The following is a 15,551-nucleotide window of genomic DNA, read 5'->3' on the forward strand; positions in this document are numbered from 1 at the left end:
ACTTTCCATTCTTTTAACTAGACTGGATTGCCTGTGATGTTACAAGTTTTTCTCCAATTCCAAAGGGAGAATGCAGAGAGAGATCTTTCCATGCTAGATATACCTCTCAATTTTTCTAACACATGTTCTTTCCAAGCCCAGCGAAAGAAGATTCAGACTGTGTTGGTTTGCGTAATTTATTCTCTGTCCCTCATTCTTTTCCATATCTCCTTAAGACTGAGAACTCCTACTCTACTTTTGCCATGTCGTATACTGTTTATAGAACAGTAAACCTCATGGTTTTGCTCTTAAAAGCAGAAAAGCCACTTTTTAAAACTTTGGTAGAATACTTTGGGCTAGGTCTTTTCCAGGTATGGTTAATGGGTTAAGAGAAGAGTGGAAGGGGATTGCTAAAGAAATACAGCAAATCCTATGTCTCCACAAAGTTTGGCTGTCCAGCCTATTGTTTGGTTCAGGTACCAGTTTCTCATGGATAATGTTGAGGACCTGAAATGAAATATGATTTTAAAATTAAGATTAATTTCTGACAAACAGCTATTCTTTATTACATTTATAATATATGTGTTTTTCATCTCAGAAAACTGAGGCTCAAAGATGCTAAATAACTTGTTCCGGTCAAATTCCCACTTCTACTTGCATCCGATGCCCCCTTTGCCTTCATTAGTATGTTGACACCTTGGCTGAGTTCTTAGTCCTCTTCCCTCCTCAGAAGCCTGCATTCCACAGCTTTTCCACAACATGTTTACCTATTGAATCTTACCAATATTCCTCCTGGTGACTTATGAACCTTCTTTCATAATGTTCTATATGATATAAAATGGAAAGATAAAAAATCATTCAATATTAAAGTCTAAGGACAAAACATCCCAGGCCGTGTAGAAAATAACTCTTTAAAATTACTCTTGCAGGCCAAATTCATTCAGTCAGCAAACGTTTATTGAATTCCTACTTTGTCCCATGCACATTTTAGGCACTGAGAGTACTGCACTGAACACAACAAATTTTCTCACGGAATGAGGCCTATACAAGCTCCAAAAGGACTCCAATCCATGGGAGGGAGACAGACAACAAATGCATTAACAAATAACTGTATAATATTTCAGATGACGGTAAGTGATATGTGGAAAATGAAACAGGATAAGGCGGATGTGGCAGGGGTATCTATTTGTTTTAAGTACAATGTGAGGGAAGGCCTTTCTACATTTGGGTTAGTCTGTTCTCATGCTGTGAATGACATACCAGTCCATAAAAGAATGAGGTTTAATTGACTTACAGTTCAGCATGGCTGGGGAAGCCTCAGGAAGCTTATTAATACAATTATGGTGGAAGGGGAAGCAACACATCCTTTTTCACACGGCAGCAGCAAGAAGTGCAGAGCAAAGTGGGGAGAAGCCCCTTATAAAACCATCAGATCTCATGAGAACTCACTGACTATCACAAGAACAGCATGGAGGTAACCACCCCTGTGATTCAATGACCTCCCACCAGGTCCCTCTCATGACATGAAAGGATGATGGGAACTACAATTCAAGATGAGATTTGGGTGGGGACACAGATATAACATATGAATATTCAAGCCAAGACCTGAAGGAAGCAAGAGAGTAAGAAATGCAGGTGTCTGGAGAAAGTACATTCCAGGCACAGAGAGCAGGAGGTACGCTTGGTTTGTTCAAGGAAAAAGATGGGCCCCATTGTGGCCAGAACAAGGGAGACCAGGGGAAGAATGGTGACAGATGAAGAGGAGACGTGTGGGCCTTTGGGACTTTGCTTTTCATTCTTTAAAAGGGGCAAGACCACTGCAAGGTTTTGAAAAGAATATTGTTATCAAGTGACTTTAGCTTCTAGGTGGAGGCAAAACTATGGGAAAGCAGCAGTGAAATCAGGAAGAACAGTTGGGAGGTTACTGCAATAGCCTGGGAAAAAGATGTGGGCTTAAATCAGAATAGTGAAAACAGTTTTGCTGAGATCTAACAAGCCCCTCCAAATTTAGAGAAATAAGACAAGTATTTAATGATGCTCATGAATTCTGTGCATCAGGAATTTGAAAAGAGAAGAACTGGAGAGCTAGCTTCAACTTCATGATTTCTGGGGCTTTAGGTGAGAAGACATGAAAGTTGAGGGACTCAGTTGTTGGGGGCTGGTACCAACTGAAGCTAATTTACTCAGGTATCTGGTGAACTATGATGGCTGTCCACTAAAACCAACTACATGTTTCTTCTCCATGTGTCTTGGGCTTCTTCCCAACATGGTGATTGGGTCACAAGATTGAGTGTCTCAATCAAGTTGCACAGCCTTTTCAAATTAACAGACACTCTCTGACCAAACTTGGGTCAAGCTCCTCTGAGCCCTCTATTTATTTATTTATTTATTTTATTTTATTTTATTTTTTTGAGATGGAGTCTTGCTGTGTCACCCAGGCTGGAGTGCAGTGGCGTGATCTCGGCTCACTGCAAGCTCTGCCTCCCGAGTTCGCGCCATTCTCCTGCCTCAGCCTCCGAGTAGCTGGGACTACAGGCGCCCACCACCACGCCCGGCTAGTTTTTTGTATTTTTAGTAGAGACAGGGTTTCACCATGTTAGCCAGGGATGGTCTCCATCTCCTGACCTCGTGATCCACCCACCTCGGCCTCCCAAAGTGCTGGGATTACAGGCTGGAGCCATTGCGCCCGGCCTGAGCCCTCTTTTTAACTAGGCCTCCACATTGTCTTGTCCTGTCTTTGGCTTGCTGAGTCTAGTTTCAGGAAAAAATCCCAGGTCAGTTTCACAAGAATCTCCCCATCCTTGGCCAGTCCTTGGCCTGCTTTTAGTAGGAATCCTGTTAGGCCTGTGTAGCAAGAATCCATCTACCCTTATATCTCCCCTCAGTAATTTTCCATCTACTGCCCCCTCACTGTTCATGGGCTTTAAATCCCCAGCTGTCTTTGCAGTATTCAGAACTGCATTCAATCTCTCTCCCCTATTGAAATAGTTTTAAATAATATCTGCCTTAGCATTTTAACAAGTGTCTGAATATTTTTTAACAAAATCTAGCCTCAGAAGACATACAGTGTCATTTTGGCCACGTTGTTTATGGAAGCAATTGCCAGTCCACCTAGACTTGAGAGCAGGGTGATTAGACTCTATTTCTTGACAGATGAGAAGCAATATTTGTTTTAAGAAGAACTTGCAAAATAGGAGTTATTGCTGTGGTTGTCTTTGGAAAATAAAATTTGACCCAAGATTATATAAGGGAGAGTCATAGATCATAGAAGAAATAAAATAATCTATTAAAAGCTTTTTTGGGCCGGGCGCGGTGGCTCAAGCCTGTAATCCCAGCACTTTGGGAGGTCGAGACGGGCGGATCACGAGGTCAGGAGATCGAGACCATCCTGGCTAACACGGTGAAACCCCGTCTCTACTAAAAAATACAAAAAACTAGCCGGGCGAGGTGGTGGGCGCCTGTAGTCCCAGCTACTCGGGAGGCTGAGGCAGGAGAATGGTCTAAACCCGGGAGGCGGAGCTTGCAGTGAGCTGAGATCCGGCCACTGCACCCCAGCCTGGGCGACAGAGCAAGACTCTGTCTCAAAAAAAAAAAAAAAAAAGCTTTTTTGGTGGGTATTTATTTTCTACCAAAAACACCAGGAATATGCAATTTTTAAAATATAATGTTCACTTTTTTCTCTTTAGAAAATAATTTATATTCAATACATCATAGAGATTAAGGTCTCAGGTTATCCATTCCATCAATGGTTTAAATAATTCCTGGACCACTGTCTATCTACTTCACTTTGAACAGGGTATTTATTCTCTTTTCTCCAAACCTCAGTTTTCTTATCTGTAATTGGCAATCATAATGATAGTAACAAACAGAATTTTTGAAAGTATTAAATGTGATAATTCATGTGAAGTTATATAATTATACAGAAATTGTTTGATAATTTTAGCTCTTATTACCTTCACCCTTATTTTTAGAAACTTAAGATATGGAAAAATGAAGAAAATAAAAATAATCAGAAAGAGTACCATCCAGAGAAATGTCTTGTGATACAATTGCTATATTAGCATAATATAAATGTGAAGAAAGTTAATATATTTTATTTTATTTACAGGTGTTAGAGTTGTTTTGTTCATACAGTAATTTTTTGCAATCAATTTTTATACATAGTTAATTACCCCCTGCATGAAGCCTACATGCAAATATACACACAAACACACAAACATATGTATGTAAAAGGTGAAAAAGAAAGATTTGCCACAGCCTCAGTGATTTGGCCTTTTTCCACAAGAGTAGTGAAAAATGTATTTGAAGTGGATGTGGATTAAACATAGACACACCCTAAGCTAAATAAAATACAAACATGAATTCTTCTCAAGGTGCAATTCATTCAAATAGAGGATTTGAAATTCGATAAAATGCCAATGCAAAGGCATATAATGCTTGAATGACATTAATTAGTTGAATACTGAGCCCAGGAGCAAGTGAGGCTCATCCACTGAATATGTACATAAGATTTTTCTATCAAGGAGAACCACAGAAAAATATATAAGCGGCTTCCTCCTCTTATTTACATTCAGGTTCCTATTAACATGTTCCTGAGAAAGAACTTTATGCAAATATAAGCCTTCCAACTAAATAGCAAACTGATCATAAGCTGAGCACTCTTCTTTTGTGAGCAAACGCCTTGAAAAAGCATCTGAACCATGAAAGTATTTAAGAGACTATGATTTCAACCAGACTGTATTTTAAGACATCATGTAAAAGGCAGGATTTCAAGTATCCTCCTATAATCTTAATCCCAGAAAACTTTACAGGTCTCTAGTTTAACATCATCGTTTGACAAATACTAAATTCACATGTCTTAACCATTCACCAATTCTTTTATTGGCTTTATTTTCAAGATTTTTTTTGCTTTTCCTGTTTATGTAATTTGTGATCAGGAATTTTACTCTGATTTCCATCTTTTTCTCCTAAAATGAATATTATAAATCTGACCAGGCAGCCAATTTAACAGCTGTGACAACACAAGCTTCTTAGGCTTTTCAAATTAAAACCATTCCAAATTTATCTTGGTCATACCAATTTAAAAACAAATCCATAGCAGTTTTAATATTTCCGAATATAATAATTATTTTCTCTACACTAACCATGTATTTATTTTGAAAGTTCAGTGACAGTTGTTCACAATAAATTATACTATTGTCACTGCATTCTTATACATGTTATGCTCCATCACATGACAAACGCATCCTGCTTTGCGTTTCAGAAGTCTTTCACAGACAACTCAGCCAAAGGCCAGAAAAGAATCAGTATAGCAGTATGAGCTAAGAAATAAACCGGCAATTCTAAGATCATGACCTATCATACCTTTTTGACTATTAACTTATCATCTGACCTTCTGCTAGTCATTTACCCTCACATAGCCTTCTTTCTGAAGTGTGTAAAAATGGGAATGACAACACTCTGGTTACAGCTCAAAGAGATCAAGGAGAAAAAACTGGTACAGGGGCTGTAAAATACCTCGCAGGCCATAAAATACCACATAAATGCTTGATAGTAAAACAGCTACAGAGCTCCATCGTTTAATATAAGACTAGTTTTTCTGCTAAACAAAGTACTAGCAGAAGCAACCAAGATCCCACAGGAAAAGATGCAAAACTCCTGGTCATAATAAAAAGTGTTTGTTTGTTTGTTTATTTGTTCGAATTGACTTTATGGACTGAGGGGAAGATATCTGCACAGACTATGTGATCAAATGCACAGAGTAATCCAGTCATCACATACTATTCTAAAAAGACAGTCTAATCAAGCACGCTGAAGTCGGAAGCTGGAAGGCATAATATTACACAGTCCCATGGGTGTGTTCCTCTTTAAATGAGTTTGTGTATGTGTGCTTTTTTGTTTCATGGAACTGTTTTATGGTAAACAACCAAAAGTAGAGATATTTTAACATTTTCTTTTTACTCAATCTATTTGAATATGTTCGCCATACCATTTTCCCTTTGAAATTCTAATTTCATTTGCTTAAGACCAACATTAATTATATCAAGGAAACTTCCTCAAATTATCATTTTACTTAAAGATGTGATCACAACTAGATGTTGCCTAACACAATTCATGTTACATTAAGAAATAACTTAATCCTTTTTGGTTCTTCTTTGCTGCTCCTCAGAAGAGAAATAAGCTAGAGGATAGGTTTCATCTTGTCACCTCTCACAGATAAACAACGTTTTGGCCTCAGTCTTAGAGTCACTTGTCAATTTACTATTTAATACTTTTTTTTACAAACAAGTATAAGCCACCTGACTGGGTGCAGTGGCTCACGCCTGTAATCCCAGCACATTGGGAGGATGAGGCCAGTGGATCACCTGAGGTCACGAGTTCGAGACCAGCCTGGCCAACATGGTGAAACCCTGTCTCTACTAAAAGTAGAAAAATTAGTCGGGCATGTTCGTGTGTGCCTGTAGTCCCAGCTACTCAGGAGGTTGAGGTAGGAGGATTGCTTGAACACGGGAGGCGGAGGTTGCAGTGAGCCAAGATGGTACCACTGTACTCCAGCCTTTGCAACAGAGTGGGACTCCATCTCAAAAAAAAAAAATCAAATTAAAATGTGTGTGTATGTGTGTGTATGTGTATATATGTGTGTGTGTGTATATATGTGTGTGTGTATATACACACATATGTGCATATATGTGTATGTATATAAACACATATGTATATATGTGCGCGCCTGTGTGTTTGTGTGTGTGTGTATATATATACACACACACACACATATATATTGCGCCACCTTAAGAAAACAATGCCAAGTCCTGAATCACGAGAAAAAGAAAACATTAATTCAGCTTACATATAAGAAATTTTAGTATGTATTAAGTAGTAAGTGGTATGTATTAAGTAATGTAGAGTGTTTTTATCACAACTATTCCTCCTAGCTCATCACTAGATTAAGACACAATGGACCACACTACATTTTTAAATTTTATTATTCATATATCTCTGGACAATCACTAATTTTCTTAATCTACCAGTTTTTTCATTCATTCATTCAAAAAGATTCATTGAGACCTATTTCTTGCTAGGCATTTCTAGGCACTGGAGATTGAGTAAACAAGAGGGATAAAAGGCTCTGTCCTTGCCAGGTTTCATGGCTCACACCTGTAATCTCAACAATGGGAAGCTGAGGCAGGAAGATGGCTTGAGCCAAGGAGTTCGAGCCCAGCCTGGGGAACATAGTGAGACCCTGTTCCTACAAAATTTTCTTTAAACATTAGCCAGAAGTGGTGATGCACACTGGTGGTCCCAGTTACTCAGGAGGCTGGGGTGAGAGAATCTCTTGAGTTCAAGAGTTTGAGGTGACAGTGAGCTATGATAACACCACTGCACTCCAGCCTGGCAAAGTAAGACTCTGTCTCTATTTAAAAAAGAAAAGAAAAAAAAAGGATCTGTCTTATATTCAAGCATGCATTGGAAATAATACCTTTCTTGTTCTCCTCAAAGTGTCATCGTAATGAGATATGATGATTTGTGTGAAAATACTTTGTAAACTACTAAGCACCATATTGATATGTTATTTTTATGATTATAGCAATTATACTCTTGCTAATATTACTAACTATTAGATACAAAGTCACAGTTGAATGATAAGTAGGAGATTTCTGTTATGAGAGTGGAAGTAAGGAAAGAAAAGAAGGCATTTAAGCACAGAATGATCCAAGGACAGACCTTGTGACATTATTGGGTTTTCTGAGAACATCTAATAGTTTTCTTGTTCTCTGGGGCATAAAATGCAAGGAATCTGAGATAGTGAGAAATTAATTTGAAGAAGAAATTGGGACCTTTGCAAGAAAGCCTGGGCATGCACTGTTATAAAGGAGAATGAGCTTCATGAAGTACTTTAAGTGAAGCCACTGAGAAATTTTAACAGAAGAGTGACATGGTTTATTTTACATTTCTGGCAAATCACAGTGGTAGGAAAGAAGACAATATTGAGGGACATTAAATAAGAATTAGAGAACACAGCTTAGAGGACACTGGCATAGAAGGGTAAAGCAGAGAAAATCTGAATTGTGGAATTGAGCATATAGAGAAGGGTGAGGTGTAGAGATGTGTTTAGAAAGTAAAATAATTAGGGTTTGGTGATATGATTGGAGAGGATGTGGGAGGATTCTAAGTTTAGAATCAAATTTCTGGTTTGCTTAGATAGTTAAAGTGAAGCACTCTCAACCTCCCAAAATTATGAGCAGACTAAATTTTTCATTATGAATTTATTGAATTTAGTTTGGAAAATTATGAGATTGAGAAGACTACCACCTGAGAAGAAATACACAACAGATAACTGAATATCTGAGACCAAGACTCAGCAGAGAAATTAGAAATGAAGATAAGTGGGTACTATCAGCAATAAGACACTAACTGAAACCTCATGGGTGAGTGAGGATTGCCCAGTGTTAGCATGGAGATTTTAGCAGAATTTTCAAAGATGAAATGTGTGACAGGTGTGATTTGAACTATTATGTATTAGTTTAGTTTAGTCTCCCCTTGTTCAGGAGGCTAAGCTCCCCTTTTAAACTGTCACCTTCTTCCCTACTCTGTGCAATTCTCTCTGCTTTGGAGAAGAGAGGGGGTTTATGAGATCTAAAATAGGGATAATGGGGGAGATAGCGAGGAGAGGTTGGACTCCCTTCTGGACTGTGTATGTGATCATTCCTTTCCCTCTTCCCGCTCACTATCCTTCTTCCCCAGTCTGAAGTTGCAGAAAACAGACCTGAAATTATGCATATGGAGGGGTAGAAAGGCGTGACACTTTTTCTCACCTATGATAAGTGTCACAGCCAGCTCTCATGTTACAAAAGACAGGTCAACAACAAAAAAGCATAACAAATGTATTTAATCAAACATGACACGGGAACTTTCAGAAACAAGACCCAAAGACATAGGGAAAATTGTCCGTTTGGTTAAATGAAGAATGGACAATCATATAGATCATATAAAACTGTGATTGAAAGGGTATAATGTAATGGTTACAGGCTGATGGGGGAAGCCAGCAAGGCCTGTCAGTTCAGATTCTTCTTGGCCTCGTTGTGTAATATACCTTCCTCCTGCGGATGGGGCAAAACACTCTATGAAATGAGGGTCTTCAAAGGAAATAAAAGGAGCTATCTTTCTAGGTTTTATGCTTTGCTTTGGAGAAGAGGAGTTCTAGTTTCTATGACCAGCCTTGTGAAAGAAGAATTCTGGTTTCTGTGGCTCACTTTGGAGGAGAATAAGGGGTTGAAGACAGGAGAATGGCAGAAAGTCAGAAAGACCTTGGATCTGAGGCCCTCCTGATTTCCTTCTATTCAAAGTATTCAGCACGCCAAGATACCACACTTCAGGATATTGTGTTTTGAGCCTCCACACACACCAATTATTTTGTGTTAAGCAACCTTAGAATTTGTTTTGGCAGTAGAGAAATGAAAGAGAAAAACACAAATGAAAAGACAAATATGATGTCTGCACACAATCTTGGGAAAAAGCAATATTAATTAATAATTCATTTATTCATTCATCCTCACATTCACTAAACAACTGTGTATTGAGAAACTATGTTGTGCTAAATCTCAGCACAGAAAGAAATAGGACCTTATCCTGGTCCTTGAGGAATTTCCAGTCTTGAAGAGAGCCATTCATATTAGATTGCTCTTCTAATATTTCAATTTGAATGATCAGAGAATCTGCAGACTTTGGTAACAACAACAAAACAGAAAAGAAAATTCTGCTTTGAAATAAATTTGCCTATATTTATTTTAATCGTGAAATTTAAAGAATTTGCTCTTTAGCAGCAATGTGTACCACTAGTTGGTTGACTGGATGAGGTGACCTTCGAACTTCTGTTTCAATCAAATACACTCTTAGTCAAGTACCCCATGACAAGGACTTTCAGTCCATTTCCAAAAATTGAAATATTTTCCACACTTTAAATGGAAATTGCACATTTTTTCTTGGGCCATAATTTTGAATCAAGTAATTCATAACGAATTACCATTGCCAATTTATATGTATTTTTAACTTCAAGCTTTAATTATTTTATTCATGAATACTTCTTCCAGCATCCTAGATTAGTGGTTTCAAACTCTACCTTTAAATGAAAGCATCCCTTTCCTTTCTGTCCTCTAGCATCTCTTTAAAAGAAGTCAGTTTAAAGTCTCATGATATTTAATTTCTCATTAATCTTCAATTCCTCACTATGAGTTTGTTATGTGTATGATATTCAAACTCACAGTATTCAACTGAACTTTTAATAAATCCTTTTTACTAGTCACACTTAAAAAAATAATCGTAGGCTTTAGAAATGTCTGCATAGTCATTTACATATCATTTAATCGTTGTTTTCAATTTTCTGGGATTTTCCACCCTTTTCATCTGTATGCCCTTCTCTTTTCAACTATTCATGAAATTTTATCACCTGGAGATAAAGTAATTTAAGGATTTTTCTTCTAATTTGCTCTTTTCTATATTCATAAATTTGCCAGATTCTAGAAATCCGTATAATACACCCAGCATTCATGCTGAACTTAACTTTTGTGGATGAGCAAAACTAAACGTTTGTCAATTTCAAGATAATTGAACTGACCCATTATTTTCCATATATCAGGGAAGAGAAGGCTCAAGTAAAATATTTTATTTGAAAGAAAATGGAAGGACCCATAGAGGTACAATAACTCCCGGTATAATTCTGCATTAGACACATGCATTCACACTGTAAATGTGCCCTTTCTTTTGCTAAAACATCATTAAAGCAAGTAATAAAACATACAAAGTACTGATCAACCCTAGTACTTGCAATAATATGAACACAAAACAAGAAAACAAAATGTAAAGAGAAGCATTATTTTCAACTGCCATTGTTGAGATTGTCCATCTGAGCTCTGAATGCCGAAAGACCAACATCAATATTAAAAGAATACTGTAAACAAAGGCTAAGTGTCAACTGTTATGCCATTTCTTTTTTTATGTCTTTCTTCTGCAGTTGTAAATTCTGTTACTATAAAAGTAGATGATTCATTGCAATTGTGAGGCCATTATCATCTAAACAATCAACAGTAATGATGCATTGTAGATAATACAGTGGAAAATTGATTTGGTGTAAATTCTTGGCAAGATATTTTTGCTATGTCCCATGCTGCAAAGGGACTGAACTGTAATATAGAGATTATACTGCTTTTTTGCAAACTCTCTTCAGGGGAAGAGACTATTTAAGCATCATCACACATATGCATTATAAATCAATGCAAAACACAACCCCTCTCTTTTCATGGGAAACATAGCATTAGCATTTTCTAAATGACACTGTCTTTCAATGCATCATACCAGATAAATACAAGGGGCATCTAGCTATATTTAGCTCCCCAACTGAAGTGCATATCAGATTTATGTTTGAAGTTTTTGTAGGAGAATGTCTCTCAAAGAGTAATTTCCAAATAGTTTAAAGGGTCTGTACTGTCAGGAAATTTTACTTTTACTTTCAGCTTTACCACTATCTAGTTGTGTGACCTTTGATATGCCAAATCCCTTCTGAATTTCGTTCTACATTTGATTCAATGAGACTAGCCCAGTAGAAAGTTTAAAAATATATAGGCGTTCCCTGTCTTTCCCCAGACAAGTTAAATTCGAATTTCCAAACATGGGATGAAGGCATTGGTATTTTCTTAAGCTCTTCATGTGATTGTAATATGCATCCAACAATCACATCCAACTTGAAAATGCTCTGACTTTAAAAAAAAACAAAAAAAACAAAAAAAAAAACTTGCCATTTGAGAACCTCAGCATGTGTTTTAAATAAGTTCTAGGAAGAGAATTTTCAATGTAAGGTGTTGGTGTTTGTTCTATCAGTTGCATTCATAATGTAGGCTGACAAGTAAAAAAAAAAAGAAACACTAAGAAAAAAAATTAACAGAGAAGGTAGACAGGCCATGCAAATGAGAGCTCAATTACAGAAGAGCTGTCTCCAGGAGACTAGAGTCATGCTCTTTAACATTCTAAGTGATTGGTTTGTGCAGTGAACCAAATCTGAGCAGTTCCAATGTTTGAAAATGTAATGACTTAAATAGAAATACTAATATACCCTTCAAGGTCATGAAACAGTTCTTTGGCCTTAGGAAACATGTAACTTCTGTGGGCTCATGTAGGTCAATTTGATAGACCTCATATAACCTTAAGATGCATCTTGCTTTTGCCACTGTATTAAAATATGTTAATACCAGCTTTGGAATCAAATTGATTCATTTATTTAAATCTGACTTTTTTAAACTTCTTTTCCATTTGCAGAATTACCAAGAAGTTGTTTAAATTACCATATTTTCTAACTCAACAAAATTAGGCAAAGTACTAGAGTACAAAAAGGCCATCAAAACAAGATACTATAACAGAAATCTGAGAATAAATATACTTTGCTATTGACAGCCTAAAATTTAATTTAAACTGAGCCCTGAAAATGTTTAATCATTAAGAACTGAGTTTCAGTCCTCAAACACATGTTTAAGGAATGTATTGAATAAGTTATTTCTAACCAAATTAGTGGAAGTGGGAGAGGGTAGGTAACAACCTACTAGGAGTTACTTCATCCAGAAGTTTTTTGTCCTTTCATTTAGAAGACAGACAGTTGAATTTCATATATAAAATATGGTACATGAAATGTAGTCAATACTGCACCTTACACACAAAGCCTAAAAGTACATTAAAAATAATGGCAAAAATTGCAATTACTTTTGCATCAACCTAATAGAACAAAGTTCATGTTAATCTAATTTCTAGCAACTGATTGCTAAGTTATGGCCATACCCACCATTTCAGACCCAGCACCCCCTTTTTAAAAACAAACATTCTGTAGATCCCCTTACCTTCCAAGTAAAACAATCTATCTTCAACTATAATTTTTAAATATGCAATAAAATAAACATATAATGATAGAATAGATATGCTAATGTACATTCATAAGTATACCATCTTCCTACTTATATATGCTAATTATGAGTTGGTAGGGATCACAGGAGAGTAAGATGAGAACTCATTGCATACAAGAAGGCCAGGAAAAGTAAAAAGCAAAGGTAGCCATGGACTCTACACTAATAACAGCTCAGTCTTATCTGTATAAAAGAATAGAAAAAGAAAAAATAGTTGCAGTATAGTTAACAAGGCAAAGTAAATTACAGTCTATCAATGGTGAGAACAATGAGTATATATGATATTCTTATAAATGGGCTGGTCTTTATTTGTAAGTGCATTTTCCAAGCAATTCAATTTGTTATGGCATGGGATAGAGTACCAGTGAAGTGCCACTGGAAACACTTTTTAAAGTGGAGTCAGACAAATGTCCAAGGATGAATTCAGTCTCTGGTACTTAAACATCCTTGGAGATAGTATCTTTCTTTAGGCAAAGGGTAATAGAAGATAGACTGGAAAAATAAACAGTAATAAAAGAGGCTGTAAAGAAATCATGAGGTAAATCCCTGAGGACAATTTCAGAGTAAGATAGACAACACTCTTATGAATAATCTAAATAAATTTAGTACATAATTTCTATGACATATTTCTTAACCTGTGTACCAAAAAAATTAAATACAAGGATGACCACAATACTAAATAGTTTTAACTTTCAGTATTATAGTTCAATTAACTTTGTAATATTTGGTTCTAAGTATTTATAAAGTCTTCTGGGCATGGCGCCTCATGCCAGTAGTCCTAGCTCCTCGGAAGGCTGAGGCAAGAGGATTGCTTGAGCCCAGGCTGCACTGCACCATGATCTAGCCTGTGCTCCAACTTGGGCAACAAAGCAAGACCTAGTCACTCAAAAAAAAAAAAAAAAATTGTCTCTTATTTTCAATCTCTTACATTTTAGCAAACAGATATTATGTTTTTCCTGAAACTACACTAATAATTTAGAATCTCTTCAAATTCACATATTGTTAAAAAGAAGAAAAGTTACAGGTAATTTGTTTTCAGACATGAATATAAAAGCCTTTAATTTGTTCAAATCTTTTCATAATTAGACTAATTAATTTGTAGCTTGGTCTAAAAGTTTTGTTTTAGCTCAATTAACTCTTTTGCATGTCTTGGCTAACATGTTCCACAGTGATTTCAAATAGATTAATCAACCAGTCTGGAATTGCTGTTCATTCAGAACTCTAAATCCAACCATTATACCTTTATTCAATAAAAGTAAGAGTTATCTACTTCTAAATAAGTATCTTTAAAATCCAAAGTGTTGCAAAGATAGAAACACTGAAAATTCTAAGTACCAACATCATTTTAAATAGTGTAAGTTTAATAAATCTCATAATTATTTACTTCATTTTAATAAATTAGATCTGGTTTCATTGCAGCTAAAGGTGACCTCAGTTAACTTTTCAAGTATCTCTGAATTATATGTCACATCCATTCATAATATTTCACTCTTAATATTTATTTTCCCACTAATAGAATTTGTAAATAATAAATAATGAACAGAATTTGTTTTGAACCATATCCTTTGAGAATCAGCTTATTTATGTGTCTAGGAGAAGATGTTCAAACTCCTATTACATATTCTATATGAAGTAATAAATCACTCACAGAGTTATTCTTAATTTTATTATTAACACTCTTCATAGATTTGTGGAGACTTTGACAAAAATTATCAAGGACTAAGTGAGGTTCATAAATAGTGCAATTAATTGCTAAAATATCTGGTATAATTTTTAAAATTAGCTACAGACTGGTACTGCCAACAACCCATAGCTAGCATTCCCAGCTGTAACAGAAGCAATGACTTGAACAAAAGAAGGAAATGATTGTTTGTAAAATAATTTTTAGGTGTTTAAAGTATAGACAACCCCTTAAAATTTATTGTCAGTAATTTTTTAAATAACATTTTTCTCTATGAGCTTTCATTCCATACGATCCTTTCAAATGCAGACAGTAAAGCCTCATTATCCACAGGAAGTTGTATTCACTTGTAATGAAAATTCCTTTTGACTATAGTTCATTTCACAGCTAATTTTTGACATCTTTTGCCATCTCATCGATTATTCCTTACACAGTATCTTTGCTCAGTGGAAGACAGAAATTATTTCACTTGGCTGTCTTTGGCCAGCATAACAAAAACATCTTATATAGTTGGTAAAATTAATTTTGCCTAATAATGTGAAGGTTACTATTTTGTGATGATGTGTGCACACATAAGAAGCAAGCAGAGGCCAGGCGCAGTGGCTCAAGCCTGTAATCCCAGCACTTTGGGAGGCCGAGACGGGCGGATCACGAGGTCAGGAGATCGAGACCATCCTGGCGAACACCGTGAAACCCCGTCTCTACTAAAAAATACAAAAAACTAGCCGGGCGAGGTGGCGGGCGCCTGTAGTCCCAGCTACTCGGGAGGCTGAGGCAGGAGCATGGCGTAAACCTGGGAGGCGGAGCTTGCAGTGAGCTGAGATCCGGCCACTGCACTCCAGCCTGGGTGACAGAGCCAGACTCAGTCTCAAAAAAAAAAAAAAAAAAGAAGCAAGCAGAAATTTGTTTTTATTCGAGTGTTTTTATGCATTCCAGACACAATATTAGAT

Source organism: Macaca fascicularis, chromosome 4 (genome assembly GCF_037993035.2).
Source record: "Macaca fascicularis isolate 582-1 chromosome 4, T2T-MFA8v1.1".
NCBI lineage: Eukaryota > Metazoa > Chordata > Mammalia > Primates > Cercopithecidae > Macaca > Macaca fascicularis.